General features: G+C 41.1%; 1 long non-coding RNA gene across 1 annotated transcript; it reads right to left on the minus strand.

Moving 5' to 3' along the window:
• Nucleotides 1-88: 88 nt before the first annotated feature.
• Nucleotides 89-19,176, minus strand: LOC139080558 (uncharacterized). The gene is made up of 4 exons (XR_011535150.1): nucleotides 18,923-19,176; nucleotides 5,090-5,229; nucleotides 639-724; nucleotides 89-382 (listed from the first exon to the last, which is right to left on the minus strand). It is a non-coding gene; the product is annotated as an uncharacterized lncRNA (long non-coding RNA).
• Nucleotides 19,177-19,734: the final 558 nt, after the last annotated feature.

Raw genomic sequence — 19,734 nt, forward strand, 5'->3', positions numbered from 1 at the left:
AAATTGAGATAACTGAGAATGATTTTCTCCTCATGAGTCTACTTTCACGTGTATTGACCACGTGAAGAAAGAAAGCAAATTAAGAAGCTATTTTGAATCTAAATCTCCTTGTATTTGAAACTAAATAAGAGCCAGGACAAATGTAGATACACTCAATTTTTCAAGAAGTCAGAGATGTCCTTTCCCAAGCCTCCTTTCCTGGCATGATCCCATGACGATTTCCTCACGTTTGTGAGAGTCCATAATCTAGGTTCTTGGCCACGGATAAAAATGCCCTGAGCACCAAAGTATTGGCTTGCAACGAGTCAGCAATATCCTCTTCCCGGTTATATAAGTAGATCCACTTCAGGGAGGGAAGACGAGGAGAGTAAGATCTCGATACCTGTGATATTAAAAGAAAATCCAAAGGGATCACGAGGGCGCTTCTGTGGTTCTGTTAATGTTCCAGCTCATGATCTGGATTCTAGTTAAATAGCTACGTTCTTCATGAGCACTCATCCCAATGCACTGATGCTCTCTGCATTTTTTTCTGTGTGTTTTATACTTCACTAAGAAGTTTACATTTAAAAAATCCATTCATCTTATTTGTCTTCTGATAGTCTGAGAAGCAGATGATATCCAACCCATGGCAAACCTACCTAGAGCTGTGCCGTCCAACATGGTATCCGCTAGGCACATGCGGCTATTGAGTGCTTGAAACGTGCCTGGTCCAAATTGAGGTTTGCTGTAAGTATAACACACAAACTGGATTTTAAAGACATAGCATGACAAAAAAAAAAAGTCAAATATATTGTTAATAATTCTTGTATTGATTACATGTTGAAATCACATATTATAGATATACTGGGCTAAATAAAATATTTTATTAAAATTCATCGAACCTGTTTCTTTTTGCCTTGTTATACGGCTACTAGAAAATTAGACATTGCCTATGTGGCTCTCACTATATTCTCTTGGACAGCGTGGCCCTGAGTCTAATTATGCCATGAGACTGGGTATGAGGTGAGGGGTTCTAGATCCTGGCTTCACATACTCACACCTATTGCATGTTTTCCAATTCCCAATGAAATATCACAGGGTATTTTACATTCTAGGGGGAAAAAAGAATAATTACCTTAATTTGTAAACTTGGGTTAAATATGTACACATTATACTTTACCTTTTTTTCGTTAACACTCAACTAAATTGTGAATAACAGTGAATAGTGTAAAATGTTTTAAAATCAAAAATAGTAAAAAGTAACGCTTCTAAAATGGACAAATCCGAAAGCTCAGGATTCAGACAATCACTAGTCCAGATCACTCCAGCCAAGGGAAATAATACATCCTTTCTTGGATTTGTAGTCTTGCCCTTTGTCTGATGTTTCTGTTTTCTGTTGGATATTTTTTCAGGATTGATATTCAAGCTGTGAAAAACATTCTTCCTTGAACAGAATCTGGCACAATAGCAGGCTCTTCAAATAGCAGGGCTGGCATCTTTAAAATTCACTCGGATTTGTTCAGTGGTTTGCAGCTGAGAAGCAAGACGGGCTGACTTTCCACTGTGTGAATTTTAAAAACGCTCAGAGGCAAGCGTCTCCTTAAGGATTATGCTATTCTGTGGGCCATGTAATCAGTACATTATCCAAATATATGGTCTTCTGATTATTATAGTAATCTAAAAACGGCTAATTATATAATAGCATGCTAACTAAAACATAATTAAAGATAATACGTTATTTGATGTTATTTGATGTGTATTCCTTTTATTGGCAAACCCTGAAACTGGTTACATATTATTCCTAAAGAAATCGAAATATGTCGCAAAAGTGTTAGACTCAGTCAAGGCTAGAAGCACTTCAGGAGGGTTAGGAATATTACAACTTTCTTCCATGACAGTCACTGGGGAAATATCTATCAATGGAAATTTGAGAAGATTGTGTACCGTGAGCAAGGATGAGGGAACAATTATTATAATTGCATTCTTCTGTTTGCAGGCGTTCTAATCCCCACTCTTAAACCGACTATTCCATTGCAAAGAACTCGTGGTTAGAATATTTATTCATTTTAGATGTAAGACTCACTATTTTAACACTTAACAGCCATTGGAAAAATCCAGGACTCAGCATCTGAAGGACAAACCTATTCTTTGAAAGCAGCAACACTATCAAACACATCTCATTTGTTATTACACTTGACTCAAAGATTACTCTACCTGTGTTACCGTAGAGAAGATATCCAGAACAAAAAGAGTGGAGACAACGAGAGAGAGAGGAAAAAGGAAAGAAAGATTGTCAGGTAGGGAGGGAGGAAGACAGAGAATGGAATGGTCCAGCTTCTGGAAGTCATGAAAATCATGGGTTTGGGTTTGAGTTTGTCTAATACTTAATGTAAATGGTATAAGTGTAGGGCCATCTAAATCCTTGGAAATTTCTCTGATTGGAAAAAGCAAGTAGACTGATGAAGCAGCTATAGTTGAGTAACGCTCAGTAATTAGTCTTTAGAGCCTCTTCGCTTAAGAATTTAAAATATATTGTCCGCACAGCAACCAGAAGCCATCTCTTCCAGGCGTTTGTTGGCTGACTCTCCATACTCGCACGTTTACTACTTCTGGTCTTCTTCATTCCTTTACGTAGATCTGCGTTTTCATCAGGTACAATCTTTCATCAGCCCAAAGAACAAACTTCCTTAAACATTTTTTATAATGTAGCTTTGCTGTCCATAAATTTTCTCTGTTTTTTCGTTTGCCTGACAGTTGCTGTATTTTTGCCTGTCTTTTTGAAGGATAATTTTGCTAGATAGAATTTTAGGTTGATATTTTTCCCCTTTCATCACTCTGGAAATGTTCAGTCTTCCAGCTTGCACTGTTTCTGATGAGAAGTCAGTCATGGGGGCCAGCTCCATGATTAAGTTCATGCGCTCCACTTTGGCGCCTGGGGTTAACTGTTTGGATCCTGGGTGTGGACCTACACATGGCTTATCAAGCCATGCTGTGGCAGTGTCCCATATAAAAGAATTAGAAGGACTTGCAACTAGGATATACAACTATGTACTGGGGTTTTGGAGAGAAAAAGAAAAAAGATGGCACCAGATGTTAGCTCAGGGCCAATCTTCCTCACCAAAAAGAAAAAAAGGAAAAAAAGTCATTTTTTTTTTCTCCCGTGCGTAATGCCTTCCCACTCCTTCCCCTTCTCCCCATAATGCTTTTTTAATATAACACATTTATCAATGTTTCTATGATTTTTTTTGTTTGATTTGGAAATTTGGGGGCCATTATTTCTTCAACTTTTTTTAAATGACTTTTTTTTCTCCTTTCTTCTCTCCAGTAACATGTATCTGAATCACCTGATTATTGCCCTCCAGGCTGTTAAAGCTCTGTCCACTTTTGTCATCCTCTTTTTGCCTCAGTTTGGGTGGTTTCTTTTTGGCAAGGAATATTGGCCCTGAGCTAACATCTGCTGCCAATCTTCCTTTTTTCATTTTTTTGCTTGAGGAAGATTGGCCCTGAGCTAACATTTGTACCAATCTTCCTCCATTTTGCATGCAGGATGCCGCCACAGCATGGCTTGATGAGCAGTGTGTAGGTCCATGCCCAGGATCTGAACTTGCAAACCCCTCGCCTCTGGAGCAGCGAGCACAAACTTAACCACTACACCACCAGGCCGGAATTTCACTGATCTTTCTTTTTCTGCACGTCTAATCTGTTCCTAGTCCCATCCAATGAAATTTTATTTCACATATCCTATTCTTCTCTAGAAAGTTCCATTTTGTTGTTTTTAAATATCTTTTCTCCTCCTCGTTATGTTCTTGCTTTGCCTTAGATGCTTGAACGTATTTATAACAGTTATTTTAAAGTCTTTTTCTGTCGGTTCCATCATTGCTGTCATTTCTGGATCTTTTTTTTCCCTTTTTTTCTACATTCACTGATTTTTTAATTAGATGCAAGACGTTCTGAATATTATGTTATTGTGTATATGAAGTTTTGTCTTCCTGTAAAGGGTGTTGAACTTTTTGGGCTGGCAGTTAAGTGACTAGCAAGCCTATTTGACCATTCTGAGGCTTGTTTATAAGCTTTTTTCAGGTGCGTCTACAGTAGTCTTTAATTAAGGGCTAATTTCATCCTACTACTAAAACGTGGCCTTTCTGGGATCTCTGTCGACAGCCCTGAGTGTTCCATAAAGGAGTCTGCATTTTGGCCAGTCAGAACCAGAAAATCTGCCAGCCCTCATGATCCCCGGCAACTGCTCAGCTTGTAATCATTGTTCTTCGTCTGTCTGTGGCATTTCAGTTCACACGTGTAGAGTTTGCTATTCAGCCACGGACTCAAAGGCACCTCTCTGCAGATTTACACAGTTCTGGAACTCTCTCTGCGGGCCCTCTGCTTGGTTTTGCCCTCCCTACACCATCCTCTGAAAGAGCCTGCTGGCTCCAAAATGTGCCACCTCGGCTGTGTCAGGGAACCTCCACCACAGCTACCAGTTTCCAAACCACACCGTCTCCACAGCCACCCTGACAGATGACGCCTCCTCAGTTTCATCAGTTCCATTTGAGTCTTGTGATGCTGGAACCTACATCCTCCCTGGGACCCCAGCTGGAAGGGAGTCGAGTTTTTAGCTTTCCAGCCTCTGAGCTCAAGGAGGCACACCAGAAGGAGATTTGTGTGGATGCTAAGCAAGCCAATACATATTTGCCTCATAAAATATTTCAAACCATCAGAAAAACACAGAGTGAAATTCGTTTAACATCCACGAGCCGTCCACCCAGCTTACCGAATGTTAAAGTTCGTCACACTTGCTTGAGATTATTTTTAAAGACATAAAATTTAACAGATACGTTTAAAAACCTATTTGTACTCCTTTGTAGATTTCATTCCCTTCCCCAGAGGCAATCCCTATTTTGAGTTTTCATTTATTTTATTGATATGTGCCAAGAAGGTATAGTGAGAATAGATAACATACAAGTGTGACTAACATCTCCAGTGTCAAATGTGCCATTATTTTTTATCAAAGAATGTTTTTAGTAAGCCCTGTGATGGACACCTTCTTCTGGTCTCCTTATGTGTAACCCTGGCTTTCCTCTGAGAAGAGGGAATTTGGAGAAAAGACCTTTGCCTTTCTCCAGCTGTAGCGTTTCTCTCAGGTGCGTGCGCTTCACTGCCCAGACCACAAGAGGCTGCTGCCTCCCCCCATCGTTGACCGAAATGAACGGGGATGTGCCTCCTCCAACTGTCTCAGATGTCGCCTCCCTGGACCTGAAGTGAATATACACAGGAATCCAGGCAAATTGAAACAGTTCTTGACTGAAGAGGTTTGAACGCCTACAGAGTTGAAATAGACTGGGACAGGGGTCTGGGAGGGTGTCTGGACACCGGGTCAATCGGTTCTCTTCTAGAAGATCTAAAATCGAAGAACTCTCACCACTCAAGACAATCCATTTCTTTCCGAACCTGCTCGACCCATAAAAAATTTATATTTTTCCATTAACATCATTTTAACTTTATTTCTCGCAAGTGAATGCCCTGACTTGCTTTGCACAGAGAGCATTCACAGCTTCCCTGACCAGAGTTACTTCACCACGGAGAGACTCAAATCCGAATTAGTCCTCCCAATTCTGAGAGAAAGAGGAAGACGCGCAAATGATCCGGGAAGGAAAGTCTCAGTGCGCAAACTTCTCACAAAACACATCAACAACCTAGACAAAAGGATGAGCTACCTGATACTTAAGATTTTTCCAATATGTGAGTAACAAGACACCCCCACCTTTAAATTCTTTTTCAATATAACTCTATAAAACATATTGTGTCAAGTGACAACCCCCAGCAGGAGGTGATAGCATATTTCTGTCAATAGGGAACTGTTATACTATGGTTGTGCTATATGAAACTGGAGATATGATTCTAATTACCCCATTTTTCTTTTACTTTCTTTTATTCAGTGACACACTTATCTCTACAGATCTGGTTTCTCTGTAGAAGAAAGTAAGAGTGATTTTCTCTCTGTTGCTTTCTACCTTTATCTTTGTAAGGGGTAATGGTTTCTCTATAAAAACGTGTTGCCCCACTATTAAATTTTAGAAACCAAGACCTCTTCGATACATCTAATATGTATCATTTATTGTCAGAGCTGCTTTATTCCTGAGGTCTAAAAAAAGAGATAGCTGACCGAGGCCCCTGGCTAGCTTGCAAAACCTTAAATGATTTTTCTTTTCTTAATTTAAAAGATGGCAAAATGATTTTTCTTTTTTTAATTTAAAGGAAGGTGATTTATCTGAGAAGAATTGTCAACAAATAAATGGTCCCAGGCCATGTACCATCAATGTCCCTGAGTCGGGGTAATGCACGGAAAAGCACACAGGCTGTATGGTGAGAAAATACTAAGGACTAAATCCTGGCTCATAAATTGCATAAACGTGTAATTTTGCACGTAGCATTTTACCTCTCTGATCCTATCTCCTTATCTGTAAAAGGGGATAACAGTGTCTAACTCACAGATTTTTCTTTTTATTGGGGTCATATTCGCTTACAACATTGTGTAAATTTCAGATGGACATCATTATATTTCAGTTTCTGTATAGACCGCCTCGTGTTCACCACCAACAGTCCAGTTTTTATCCATCGCCGTTTCTATGTGCCCCTTTATCCCTTTCACCCTCCCCCAACCCCTTCCCCTCTGGTAACCACTTATCTGTTCTCCTTATCTATGTCCTTATCTTCCACATATGAGTGAAATCATTCGGTATTTGTCCTTCTCTGTCTGACTCATTTTGCTCAGCATAATACCTTCAAAGTCCATCCATATTGTCACAAATGGCACAATTTTTTTTTTTTTTATGGCTGTAAGTCAGAGCTTTGTAAGGATCACGTGAGAGAAGTTTCAGGGGCACCTGGCATCTGGTATTCCTTCATTCTGTGCTACTTTTTGTTATTTACCTTTCCCAAAACATAAACTATTTTGAAGAATAATCTAATACTAAGCTTACAATGGTTAATTTTTATCATTTGCAGAAATAAAGTTGATTAAAAATTTTGCAATAGAAATATTTGGCATAGAATTTTTAACTAATTTTACCGTTAGTACTGAAATAGATATGTATCATATGTTGACCAGATAGACACAGAACATTCAAAATCAGAATGAGCCTGTGAAGTGTTATTTTAAATGTTTTATTACAAATTTTTGCTGCTCATAACATGGATAATAAACATGAAAAGAACAAATCTTCTCATTCATAAACACTTGCCCAGGGACTCTCAATATTTAAGGCAGCAGTAGATAACTTCATCAGAAATTTTGTGGAACACTTTTTCCCATTGACTTCAATTATAATTTCAAGGAAAAAATTTAGTATCATCTGTTAAATTTTGTTTCAGACACATTCTATTTCAAGTTCATGTCACCTTTTGTTTAAGACTGACTGAGCCAAATATCCATCAATAATGAAGCATTTAAATAAACTATGGTATCACCACACAACCAATGCCCGAAATTGAATAGGACCCCAATGCACTAACGTGGGAAAGATCGCCCTGGTGTTAAGTGAAAAAGCAAAGTGTAGCAACAGTGTGTAGTATGAACTTATTGTGCAAGAAGGAGGGGAAATAAGAATGCAAATCTATATGTGCTGTATGTACACAAAGTGATACTGGAAGGTACAGGAGGAACCCCTCACTTCTATTATGGAGATAAAAAGTGTGGATAGGCACAAAAATAGGAGTGAGATTTTTTTTTTAATTGAGTTAATGATAGGTTACAATCTTGTGAAATTTCAGTTGTACATTAATGGTTGTCATTCGTGTTGTAGGTGCACCACTTCACCCTTTGTGCCCACCCCCCACCCCACCTTTCCCCTGGTAGCCACTAATCTGTTCTCTTTGTCTACATTTTTAAATTCCTCATATGAGTGGAGTCATACAGAGATTGTCCTTCTCTATCTGGCTTATTTCGCTTAACATAATTCCCTCAAGGTCCATCCATGTTGTTGCAAATGGGACGATTTTATTCTGTTTTACGGCTGAGTAGGATTCCATTGTGTATATATACCACATCTTCTTTATCCAATCATCTGTTGCTGGGCACTTAGGTTGCTTCCATGTCTTGGCTATTGTAAATAATACTGCAATAAACATTGGGGTGCATAGGACTTTTGGAATTGCTGACTTCAAGCTCTTTGGGTAGATACCCAGTAGTGGGATAGCTGGGTCATATGATAGTTCTATTGTTAATTTTTTGAGGAATAGGAGTGAGATTTTTTAATGTATATATTTTTATAATATTTCATTTTTTAAAACATGTGATGGAGTACCTATAAGAATGTAGTTTTTTAAAAGGCCATGAAAACGACTTAAAAAATACTATTTCATAGAAAGGTAGGTTATAGAGTAGTAAAGTAGTGTATGTAACATGAACCCATTTTTTAAAAATTGCAAATATATCAGTTCATATACATAGACATATATAGTGGAATTTTCACCAAAATTGTAGTGCCTGGTAAGATTTCAGATCACTTTGACTTTCTCATTCACGTTTTTCTGAATGCAGTCATGCATCACTTACCGACGGGGACGTGTTCTGAGAAATGCATTGTCAGGTGATTTCATTGTTGTGCAAACATCTCAGAATGCGCTTAGACAAACCTAGATGGTACAGCCTACTGCACAGCTAGGCCATACGCTCCTCATCTTATGGGACCTCCGCCATATATGCAGTCCATTGTTGACCGAAATATTGTTATGCCACTCATGACTGTAGTTTGAATATCCATGTCTTAAAATCAATTAGACTATTAATATAGACTAAGAAAAATCAAGGAAGTATAGGCAAAAAAAACATAGGAGGAAGAAGAGAGGTTGGAAGAGATGAGGGAGAAAGCGCAGCTGTAAAAATTCACCTCTTCCACTCTTTCAAATCTGTGCTCACATTTCACCTTCTCTGGTCTCACCAGTCTATCAACGGCCCAATTTGTCCCCCTCCCCCACCATCTAATCCCCTTTACTCAGCCTTTCTACTCTATTTTTTCATAGCATCATCACCTTCCAACACACGGTATTTTTAATCTGTTTGTTTAAGCAAATAGAAAAAACCTTTAGTAGGTGCTAATAAATATTTGCTGAATAAATAAGTGAGGCAATTCTTGTCTCCACCAGAAGTCAGCACTCCACACAACTGAGTGATCAAACACGTTTCATTGAGTGACATCCCTGTCGCAAAAGACTGAGAATTTTTCTCACTTTGAATTTGCAATTCTGTGCACAAAAACATGGTTTTCGGAATGGTTCATCATCGCTTTTTGGAATGGTTCAACAATAGGAAAGTTTGTAAATAGATTCTGTACATTATCATATGTCACTAAGAAAATGGTTGTTGAGCTTTCAAACAAGAAAACTTAATCACCTGTTCTCTTTTTTTCAATATATTTTTTCCTACGTCTCTACCATCTTTCCCTTATTTTCTCTTTTGTCTCAACATCTATCTGTTGTAACTTACATGGATTTGTTTTTGTTGTGATTGGGACCTCAGCAACATGAGGTCGTAGGGAGGGTGAAGGGTATGGGCTCTGGATGGGTTTGGGGTTAGGAAATAACCCCTTTAGAGAGAGCAGGCCTTTTTTGCCAAGAGAAGCAGCAAAATCCAGTTTGATCCAAGCAGTGTGGCACCAAAAAAGATACAAGAACAAGAACCATGGGGATATTGCAGCAGGAGTCCAAAAAAGAGAGCCGTTCTTGAGAGGGGAGCCTAGGAAACGTTCTGAGTCACCATTTTCCAAGACGTGTTCTGCAAGATACAAATTTCCATGGTTATTAATAGATCACATGAACACAAAGGGCTCCGTATTCAAATCAGTTCAGGAAACACTGAGTTAGGTAGTGTTTCTTTAATGCAAGTCTTCCCCAAGCCTTGAAGATGCTACTATATAATGTGAATCTCCAAGAGGGAATTTTCGTTTGCAGCATTTTCCCATGTTTCTGTTCCTGGAACCCATTTCTCTGCAGATCGTCTTGCAAAACAAGTCTTCCATTAAGTACATTTTGGAAAAAGATAGAGGGGACTGATTAGAACTGGGCAGGCTCTCAAGTTTTCTGCCAAGCAGTTTGAAATTCAAGACAGGGCTCACTCCAATGCCAAAGGACCAAAGGGTGGGCCCAGTCTTCGTGGAATGACAGAAATGGGGGGGTCCAGGCTGGCCATCAGGTAGATCTGGTTTGGAATGCCACCACCACTGCTCTCCAGTTGGGTGATTTGGAGCAAGTCATTGAATCCTCTGCAATCTTGCATTTCTTCATCTACAAAATGGCGGTGATAATGCCCCTCATAAGTTGGGGGTGATGAATTGAGTGAAATATTATACATAAAGCATTTAGCATCATGCCTAACACAGAGTGAAATTTCAATCAACGATAGTAGCTGTATTTAGTATTTGGGGAGGGTTTATATTTTGTTTATTAGTGCTGGTGTTCTTAGGCTGGTCCAACTCTTCATGGAGTAGGGGAGTTTTGCAACTCAATGGGCACTCCGGTTTCCAAATTTCTCTCTAAACCTGCAGAGGTCAGTAATTGCAGAAATCATTCCAGACTCTACTGGCTTGGGCTGTTGCTTCCCTCCAGGTCTGACTGGAGAAGCTCAGGACTGGATCCTGGTGAGATTGTATGTCAAAAGAGGCAGCACCTCCTGCCAAGAGGTGTCACAGGCGGCCAGGGCTCACAATATCTTTATTTCTTCTTCCTTTATGACACATAACATGTGAAACATCAGCACAGAGGCTGATCTTTGGCTAATATAGCAAACTGCATTAAAATAGGTAGTTGAGCAGATGATTATTTTTAATATGTTGCCATTTTGTTCTCTTCAAAATGTTGAAGGTCGGGGCCAGCCCCATGGCACAGGGGTTAGGTTTGCACATTCTGCTTTGGCAGCCCGGGTTCGCCAGTTGGGATCCTGGGTGTGGACCTATGCACCGCTTATCAAGCCATGTTGTGGCATGCATCCCACATGTAAAGTAGAGGAAGACGGGCATGGATGTTAGCTCAGGGCTAATCTTCCTCAGCAAAAAGAAGAGGATTGGTGGCAACGTTAGCTCAGGGATAATCTTCCTCAAAAAAATAAAAAAGTTGAACATGCATTTTACATTAGCTAAGACTTTTTATGAATTCCGTAGAGAAAATGCCAAGCTGTAAACATGAATAGTCCTATGATGCTGCTACATCCTTTTGGGCCCGGTGCAGTAGACTGCCTGACACATAAAAGGTTATTTATTAATAGGAATTAATAGTACCTACAATAATCGTTATTGCAGATAACAGCTTTCTTAGCCTGGTCTAGATAATTCTGCATGTGTAATGACAGTATAACAAGGTATCTGATTTATATGTTTAATTCAATCTAATTTTTCCCAAACTGCCTCGTTCATTTTTAATGTATGCTTTATCCAGAAATACTTGTTTGCATATGTTTTTCTGCTCATAATCAGATTGTTTGGAGGAACCAGGATCCAGGCATATGGTTCTCACTGATTTGCTCATGTCAGGAACTGTGGGAGCCGCCTGCCGGACAGTTCCGAACATTTTGTCCAGCTTTGAGAGAGGCAGGTGAAGTCACGACCTCCTCTCAGGTTCACTTACGAAAACACGTGAGTGATTTTTAAAGAAAATCCACAAGGGTTTCCCCTCTTCTGCAAAAACATCTTTATTTCTAGATTTTATACGATTTTTTCATTCTTTTTAGCTTTTAAATCAATTAGCTAAAGTTTCTAATTGGAAAGAAGAAAGAGTTTGATTAAAATTAAATGACTGCAAAAAAAACCCAACTTGGGACTAAACTCTCGTAAATTGCACACGTCCTTTCATTGTTCACTCGGTCGGCAGGTATTTCTTGAGCGCTGACTGTTGTAAGACATTACGTAAGATACTGTGAGTGAAACAGGAGTAAACTCGTCACCAACCCCGTCCTCCGCAGGCCTATAGTTTCACAGGGGAAAGAAGCTTTAGATGCTAGCGTTGTAATAACACTTACAAAGGAATCAGGAGGATGAGAGGAAAGGAAGAGAGAGGGAAAGCGCCATCCGTCGTAAGTCACACAAGGAAGAGACTAGATCTTCCTGAGGGAGGAATTGTGAATGCCATGGTATGGGCTTTCTAGCATTCCCTGACTCTTTAATGGCTCTTTTCTTTCCATCAGTGCTTGACATGCCCTTGCTCCCTGCAATGGTTGCATTAAAAATTAGAACCATTACACAATGTTATAAACCAATGTGACCTCAATAAAGTGATTTTTTTTAAAAATTAGAACCAGATATCTCACAGGATCACACAGTCCTGGTAGGCAGAATTGGCCCTGAGACATGCAATATATACAAGAAATACTAATCAAGGTGTTGATTTTGAATCTAAAGAATCAAGTTCTTGTTGTCTGCACATATTAGCTTAGAAATAGCCCTCTGTGACATTAACATCTACAAAAGCTTGAGCTAAGCTTTGAAACATTAGGGAATTAATTCTCTTAACACTGATAAAGGCCAGAAGGAAGATGATCAAGGCATGACCTGCACAGAAAGCGTCCCCTGCGCAGAGAAGCAGCACAGGACTAGCAGAGAAGAAAGCAGGCTGAAAATGTTTGCAAACAGATGCCCTTGCACACAGCATCGGTGTGAAGGGAACTCAGATCGCATGAGTCACTTCCTCCCTGAAGGAATGGGAACGCCAGCGCCAGCCTGCTGGTGAAGAGCAAACTTTAAAATAACTTGACTAAATTGGAGAAGTGGTCAGAATGCTTTTTTAAGTTCACTGAAGATAAATGCAGGGTAGTGCCTTCAGGAGAGGGAAACGAAGGATACAAATAGAAGACGAGAAGTGACTGGCTGCAGGCGAGGATGTTTAAACTGGAGCCAGCAATGAAAATAGATAAGCTGGAGTCAGTCAGAACACCAGCTTTTTAAAACTTGCACGGGGTCAAGATGCACAAACAAGCAACTGGAGAAACAGTGAGATCATCCTCTCTTTATACTCGGTGTCAGCCAATCTTTTCCTGGAGCATGGTGTCCATTCCTGAGTTCTGTAGTTAGAAGGATACCAAGAACTTGGGGAACATTCTATCCCTAAATTCAACCAGGATTAGACAATAGGACCTATGCAAAAAGGTAAGAGACTGAGATTGTTCAGTCTATGGAAGAGAAAGGCAAGAGGTCATTAGTTTGGTGTCCTCAATTGGCAAGCTTGTATATATATATATTATTCAACTATTCTTTGTTTTCACTAGGAAGCGAACAAACTTTTTTTAGTTGCAATATGAATATTTGGAGTTAAATATTAAGAGAATTGTCTCAAATGAGGTTCAAACCCTAGTTAAACAAATTCTTCTCTAAATTGAAAGTCTCCTTTGCTTTGGGGCTCAGAGATCTCCTCGGGGGTCCTGCTCTTCTTGGTTTGAAGCGGTTTATCATTGGTAGAGATTAGTAGGTCATAGTTTCTTTTGCTTATGATTTTGAAAGCCGTTTTCCTTCTCCCGGTCTATAGTTTGCGGTATTCTGTCTCCTGTCTCTCTCCTTCCAGGTCCTCATCTACTGCTCTGCTATTTGCCCGCCTCCCAGACCCTACCCTGCTGCCGTCACAGAAAGCCTCCCAACTCCTCGGCTCTCGCTGACCTTCCTTCATTCACCTGGCCTCAGCTGAAACCCGCTTCCACCGCAGGACGCTTCTTCCTGTTGCCCTCACTTTTGTACCCTCCCCTCCCACACACCTGAGTACCAGGAGGGCGGGCTGCCATCCTCCTTGCTCCTCATTTCTGCTTCCATCCACTGCTACTGTTTCCTCCTGCAAAAAATCCCACTTTTTTGAGCTTCCTGGTTTTCAGCTCTACTTCCCCTTCTTGTCACTGTCCTCTATCAGATTCCTGGTCACTCACTTCCCTGTTACTTATCAAAGTCAGCATCTGGCCTACAAGCCCTGCCATCATGCCCCCCAGCTTCAAGGCACATGTGACAATCCATTTGACAAAACGGCCCCTCATTACTCAAGTTCTCACGTCCATTAGTTCTCTCTACCTCAAGTCATCTTCTCCAGTGCACGTGCATTGGGTCTTGCCATCACCCACAACTCCTCCACCTTCAGAATCACCAATACAAACATCCTCCACACACCACTCCTCCCTCCCCTGCCTTGCTCACTCCTCCCACTGAGACCATCCTTCAGTCTCATCAGGACCTTGGGTTGGTTGCTCCAGCGTCAGTCTCACAGTGCATCAACATCTCTTGACTTCCCTCTTTGTCCAGCAGGGCCTATGGTTCAGCAATTTTATCACACTTCCACCCACACTTCATACTCCCTGGCCCTTTTAGCATTGTTGTTTCCCTTGTCTAGTAAAATCTCATTCCTGGTGAACCCAGCGATCTACATCCAGCCCCCAGCAGCTGAACCCTTCTGAAGCAAGTCACACACCAAGCAGATCGGTTTTACAGTACATGCAGAAAATCTCATCTCAGATGAATACACTTACTACATTTCGCTGATTAACTCACCCTCCTTCCTTTTACAAAAACTTTTGCAAAGCTCCTCTCTGCCTTTGCTGACAGCTGCCCTCGCACCACATACACACACAAACACATTTGTCCCTCCCTCATTCTCAGTAGAAAACTTGCCTGCCGCAGTACAAAGAACACAGAAGCTGTGACACGAGGACTCTGTCATTGTCTAGATGCCAAACATTCAAAACTCTCCCTCCACCTGCGCTTTGGATTCCTTCCCTGCCCATCTCCTCCGGAGCCTTACCCTCTCTATAACTCTTCTCTCTCAAGGATAGTGTCTCTCAGCTGAATCCTTTTGTGCACACCTAAGGACCTCCCACGTACTGAGCCTCTTATGCCCACTCACCCACTTCTCTAGCTCTCTCATCGCAATCAAAACGCTTGAGTTTTCTATCCTCACTGTCTCCTTTCCTATCTCTCCATTTTCTACATGCTCCCTAACTTCTCATTCTGGCTTCCACTCAGTTCTCCATTAAACTAGTCTTGCTAGGGTCACGTACCTAGGTTTAATGGGCATTTCACAGTCCTCATCTCACTCCACCGCACAGCAGCAATAACGCCACTGATCACACCCTCATCGTTTCAAACACGTTCTCTCCTGGGTTTGGGTACGCAGGACTCTCCGTGTCTTCTCCTTACCTCTCTGACTGCCACCTCTCCTTCAAACATTCATTCTCCTCCACTTGGCCATTAAATATTCAACACGTGGTGCTGGGCCTTATTTTTTTTCACTCTTTGTTCTCTTCCTTCTTGTTCTTATCAATTACAAACTTGCACAGATGACTTACAAATGCACATCTCTAGACCAGACGTTCCATCAGAGCTTCAGACACATTTATCCACCTGCCAGCTTGTCATCTCCATATGGATGTCTCAAAAGTGCACCTACAGTTCCAGAATTAAATTCTTGATGTTCCCATCCACCAATCTATGATCCTTTTCTACTTCCATGATCTCGGCAAAAGACACTCCCATCTTTCCTGTTAAATAAGCCAGATATCTAGGAATCAACCGTAACTTCCTTTTCGCCCTCACTCACATATTGATTCTAACATCTGGTCCTTTCGATTTTACCTCCTAAGTATCTCTCAGATCCATTCTCCCCACAACCCAAGCCACCATCACCTCCTGTCTCTATGACTTCGGTAGTCTCTTTCTACAGCAGCCTAGATCATGCAACATTCTCCCGGGAACCACACTTTACCCCTCTCACTCAGAAGTCAAAGTAATCTTTTGGAAATAGAATTCTGAGAATGCCACTCTTCTGCTTAAAACCCCTCACCAGCTTCCACTGCTCTAAGAATGAAGATGAAACTCTATCCTGCTTCTCCAGGCAAATGCCATGATCTTTCAGGTCATGCTCCTTCCTGCCACAAGGCCTTTGCACATGTTGTTACCTCTGTTTGGCACTGCCAATTCCTTAGTTAAGATTTCTCTTGTGGCTCGAAGTCAAGTCTCCCTACTATAAAATATCCTCTGGTGTGGTTTCAATTTTACAATTATCGGTGTGATTGTTTGACTAACGTCTTTCTTCCCTAGCTGGGGGAAGCTCTGTGAGCACAGAGACCACGGTTGGCCTGGCTCACCATTGTTCTGCCCAGTGCACAGCGTAGTGTTAAGAGTAAAGTAAACAACCAACAAATATTTGTTAAAGCAATAAGTGAATGAATGATGTACGACAAGTATTCTTCTTTGTGTGGCTCTATGTGAATATAAATATATCATCTAATTCATAACTTAATTCTTGGAAGAGGATAATTTTCTTTAAAATTAGCTCTTAGAATATAGAAGTAGTATGTAGTAAATCCTCTGTAACCACATGTTCCCCTTAGATTAAAAAAAAATAGTAATCTGCTTGTCTAGCAGTTCTATTTCAGATTTCCTTAATAGAATGCAATATTATTCCAGTTACTGTGGAATTTGAAATAAAGGAAGTATTTTGCTTTTCAGTTTGAAACTCTTCGTTTCTCTTCTTTTTTTCTTTTTCACTCACTGATTTGCATTTCAGCTTCTACTTGTCCCTACTCACCAGCCTTTGCTTCCTACCAGAGGCCTTCCAGGATGAAAAGAGCTGCACTGGGGGCTTGGAGCTCAGCCACGTTGGGGCAGTCATAGTAGCTGCATTGTCCAGGGCGGCGCCTGTTACTGTCAGAGCCCTGGGCTCCTGGGCTCCAGCTCTGGTACACATTGTCTGCACTGCTGTTCCTCTGACGAGTTGTTTCTCTTGTTCAAAACTTGGCTTTGCAGTCTGCGTTATTCCTATTGTAACCTCACATGCAACACAGGATCCGTCCGTATCCGCTGAGAAGGTTTTCTCTCATGCTTCAAGCTGAGAGAGCCCTTGGTCCCTGTGTGTGGGCTACACCCTCCCACTCTGTCCTCCAGGAAAGGCAGGAGGTACTCCTTGCGGAGGTCACTTAGATGCAGATCCAAGCACATTTGTCTCCAGTTCCCCTGCCCATCCGTACACACCAGCTTATTCCTCCTCCTTCTCCTCCCCGCTTCAAAGCCTGAAGCATCAGCATCTCCTCTCTCGGTTCCGGGGCCACGCTCCACTCTGTGCTCTCCCTCTCTGCCCCGCTGTGCACAGTTTCCTTCACACACTCTTCTTTCCCCCGCCACTCAAGCACGAGTATTCCTCAGGCCACCACCTTATCATCTTCTCTTTGCACTTGGCCCACTCGCCTTGAGAAATCTTTACTCTGAACTGTGTAGTGCCAACTCAAACCTACACCCTGATTTTTTGGTGTATATATTCAACACTCACTTGCAGATATAACTATTCACCACTGTTTTCATTGAACATAAACGCATGAGAGGCAAAATAGAAAGGGTGACACTTGCACAGGAAGTCCCTACTTCTAGGGGCAGAGCCTTGCAGTGGCCTCTGGTTCCCATCACACAGGATCTACTCAGCTATAACCAAGCCCAGGTTGTGGCTTCCTCTGAGTGGGGACAGGTTGCAATAATCATCCTCCTGTGTGATAACATCTTTCTGAAGGGGCAGGGGACATTCTTGTCACATCACCAATACAGCCCAGAATATTAATATGCATGATACATTTATGAGTATACTCTCTCTTCCAAGGTTTGGAAAGATATGGGAGAAGTCATATAACTCCAGAAAAACTTCATTGATATTAGCCATGGAGAAATTGTCGTCTGAAAACCTAGTGGTAGAAATTTCAGGCCCTCGCATCAAGTACATTTGATATAGAATGTTGTTTTATAAACTTACCCTTAAAATCGGACACTATATACAACGAAATGATTGACTGTAATGTAATTATTAATTATAAAATGTCTATTTGCTTTACAAGAGAAACAGGATGCCTAGAAGTCCCTGGTTTTGTATTTAATTTAATTAGTGAATTTAATACATGCCCCTAGATTGCTCATTTTACACTTTTGCTGAAGGAAAGTGCCGAGCTTGTCAGAAAGAATTACTTACAAATTGGCTAATTAATTGCCTCAACCCTTATGCAATGAGATTCACATGGAAATAGAAAAGGACACTCTAAGGACAGACAAAAAAGTCTGCATAGGATCATACTTCTTGTCATCAGCTCTAAAGAAAGGTCTGTTTGTGGACATCTAGTCAGTAAAAGAGCTGCTTGACTAATAAAGTAGATCGGCTTCAGGGAAAACATACATATATGGAAATTTTTATTGCTTCTTATTCAATTAGAGAGTAAAGAATATAGGGTATTAAAAACTAACTTTTAAATTTTTGGTATGAAATGCATGTTCACAGATATGAACAGTGCCCACATATAACAATTGAAAAAAAACAGAACCAAATTAAAGACATTGTCTATGCAAGGTTATTTATATATTCATCAAACAAAATAATGGAAGCCTGAGGAATTTAAATCTTAATAGGCAACAGGGATTCAAAAAAGACCATACTGCTGACCCAATGTAGCATTTTACTGAATACAGGTCTTATTCTTTGGCGTTTTTTAAAAATTTTTTTGGTGAGGAAGATTGGCCCTGAGCTGACATGTGTTGCCCCAATCTTCCTCTTTTTTTATTTTTCCTTTGCAAAGCTCCAGTACATAGTTGTATATCCTAGTTGTAAGTCATTCTAGTTCTTCTCTGTGGGATGCTGCCACAGCATGGTTTGACGAGCGGTTTGTAGGTCCGTGCCCAGGATCCCAGCCCAGGCTGCTGAAGCTGAGCACAGGAACTTAACCACTCAGCCACTGCGCCAGCCCCTCATCCCTTGTTTTGAACTGTATCTAACTTAATCTGCAATGATAGATTCTAGACCTACAGGGTCACACCAGTGTTCCCAAAATCTCGAGAATGATGTCGCCACATTGCATGATACAGATCCTCAACACCTACATCCAAATTCCCTTCAATTCAGTCAAGTAGCTGAAACTGCAACATTAAAGTAAATCAAAATCATTGCTGATACGCCTCCTCACCTGTGCCGTCTTCAATTCCACCGGCATCCCATTTCTGAGGGCCCATGCCCTAGACTTCTCGAATAATACATGTTTTGTGAAAGATACCTCATTATCAGAGGGTAACGTGCAAAGTCCCTGGTTTGCCATTGGTACAAAAGCGTTCATGCTCTGAACCATACTTCTGATCCCATTTAGCGTCTCTCCTCTCTTCCCAGCGCACCCCAGATGAATGAACGGCAGAATGGATGTGGCAATCGATTCAGCAATGTGATGGAAAGCTGATCCTGCACGAGAGTCACGATAGGGCACAGTTTCACCCCAGTTTTCACCTGTGCTTTCTGGAGTCCATCTCGTTGCTTTAGACTCAAAATCTTCTGTGTCCTGTGCTGATAATCATGCTGTGGCATATTTCCGATGCATTCCCAAGGATCAAGGTGCTTTTCCCAAGATCGTCCAAGTTGGTAGAAGAATTAAACACAGAAAATGTGATGGGCGCACAGATCAAAGTGAATGTGATTCTGGTCTCTTGCCTGTTGCTGCCGTCACCCCACAGATTGGAAGAACTTAATCTACCATAGTTGTTAACTAAGTATATTGGCTAGGACCCCAAGTCATCTTCCAGTGAGACCAACAGGGGAATAATCAGGCCTCCAGAACACGAACTTCCATGATCAGATTTTTAAAATATTAACTTTGCAGTATGGATGCCAGCTGGGGACTGCCAGCTTTGGGGCTAGCAGCAAAGCAGACGTGATTCTCCTCAGCTCGCAGCCTTACGTCCATTTGTTCATTTACGTCAAGGCAGCGGAGAAAATGAATATTTAGCTTTT

Source organism: Equus przewalskii, chromosome 30 (assembly GCF_037783145.1).
Source record: "Equus przewalskii isolate Varuska chromosome 30, EquPr2, whole genome shotgun sequence".
Taxonomy (NCBI): domain Eukaryota; kingdom Metazoa; phylum Chordata; class Mammalia; order Perissodactyla; family Equidae; genus Equus; species Equus przewalskii.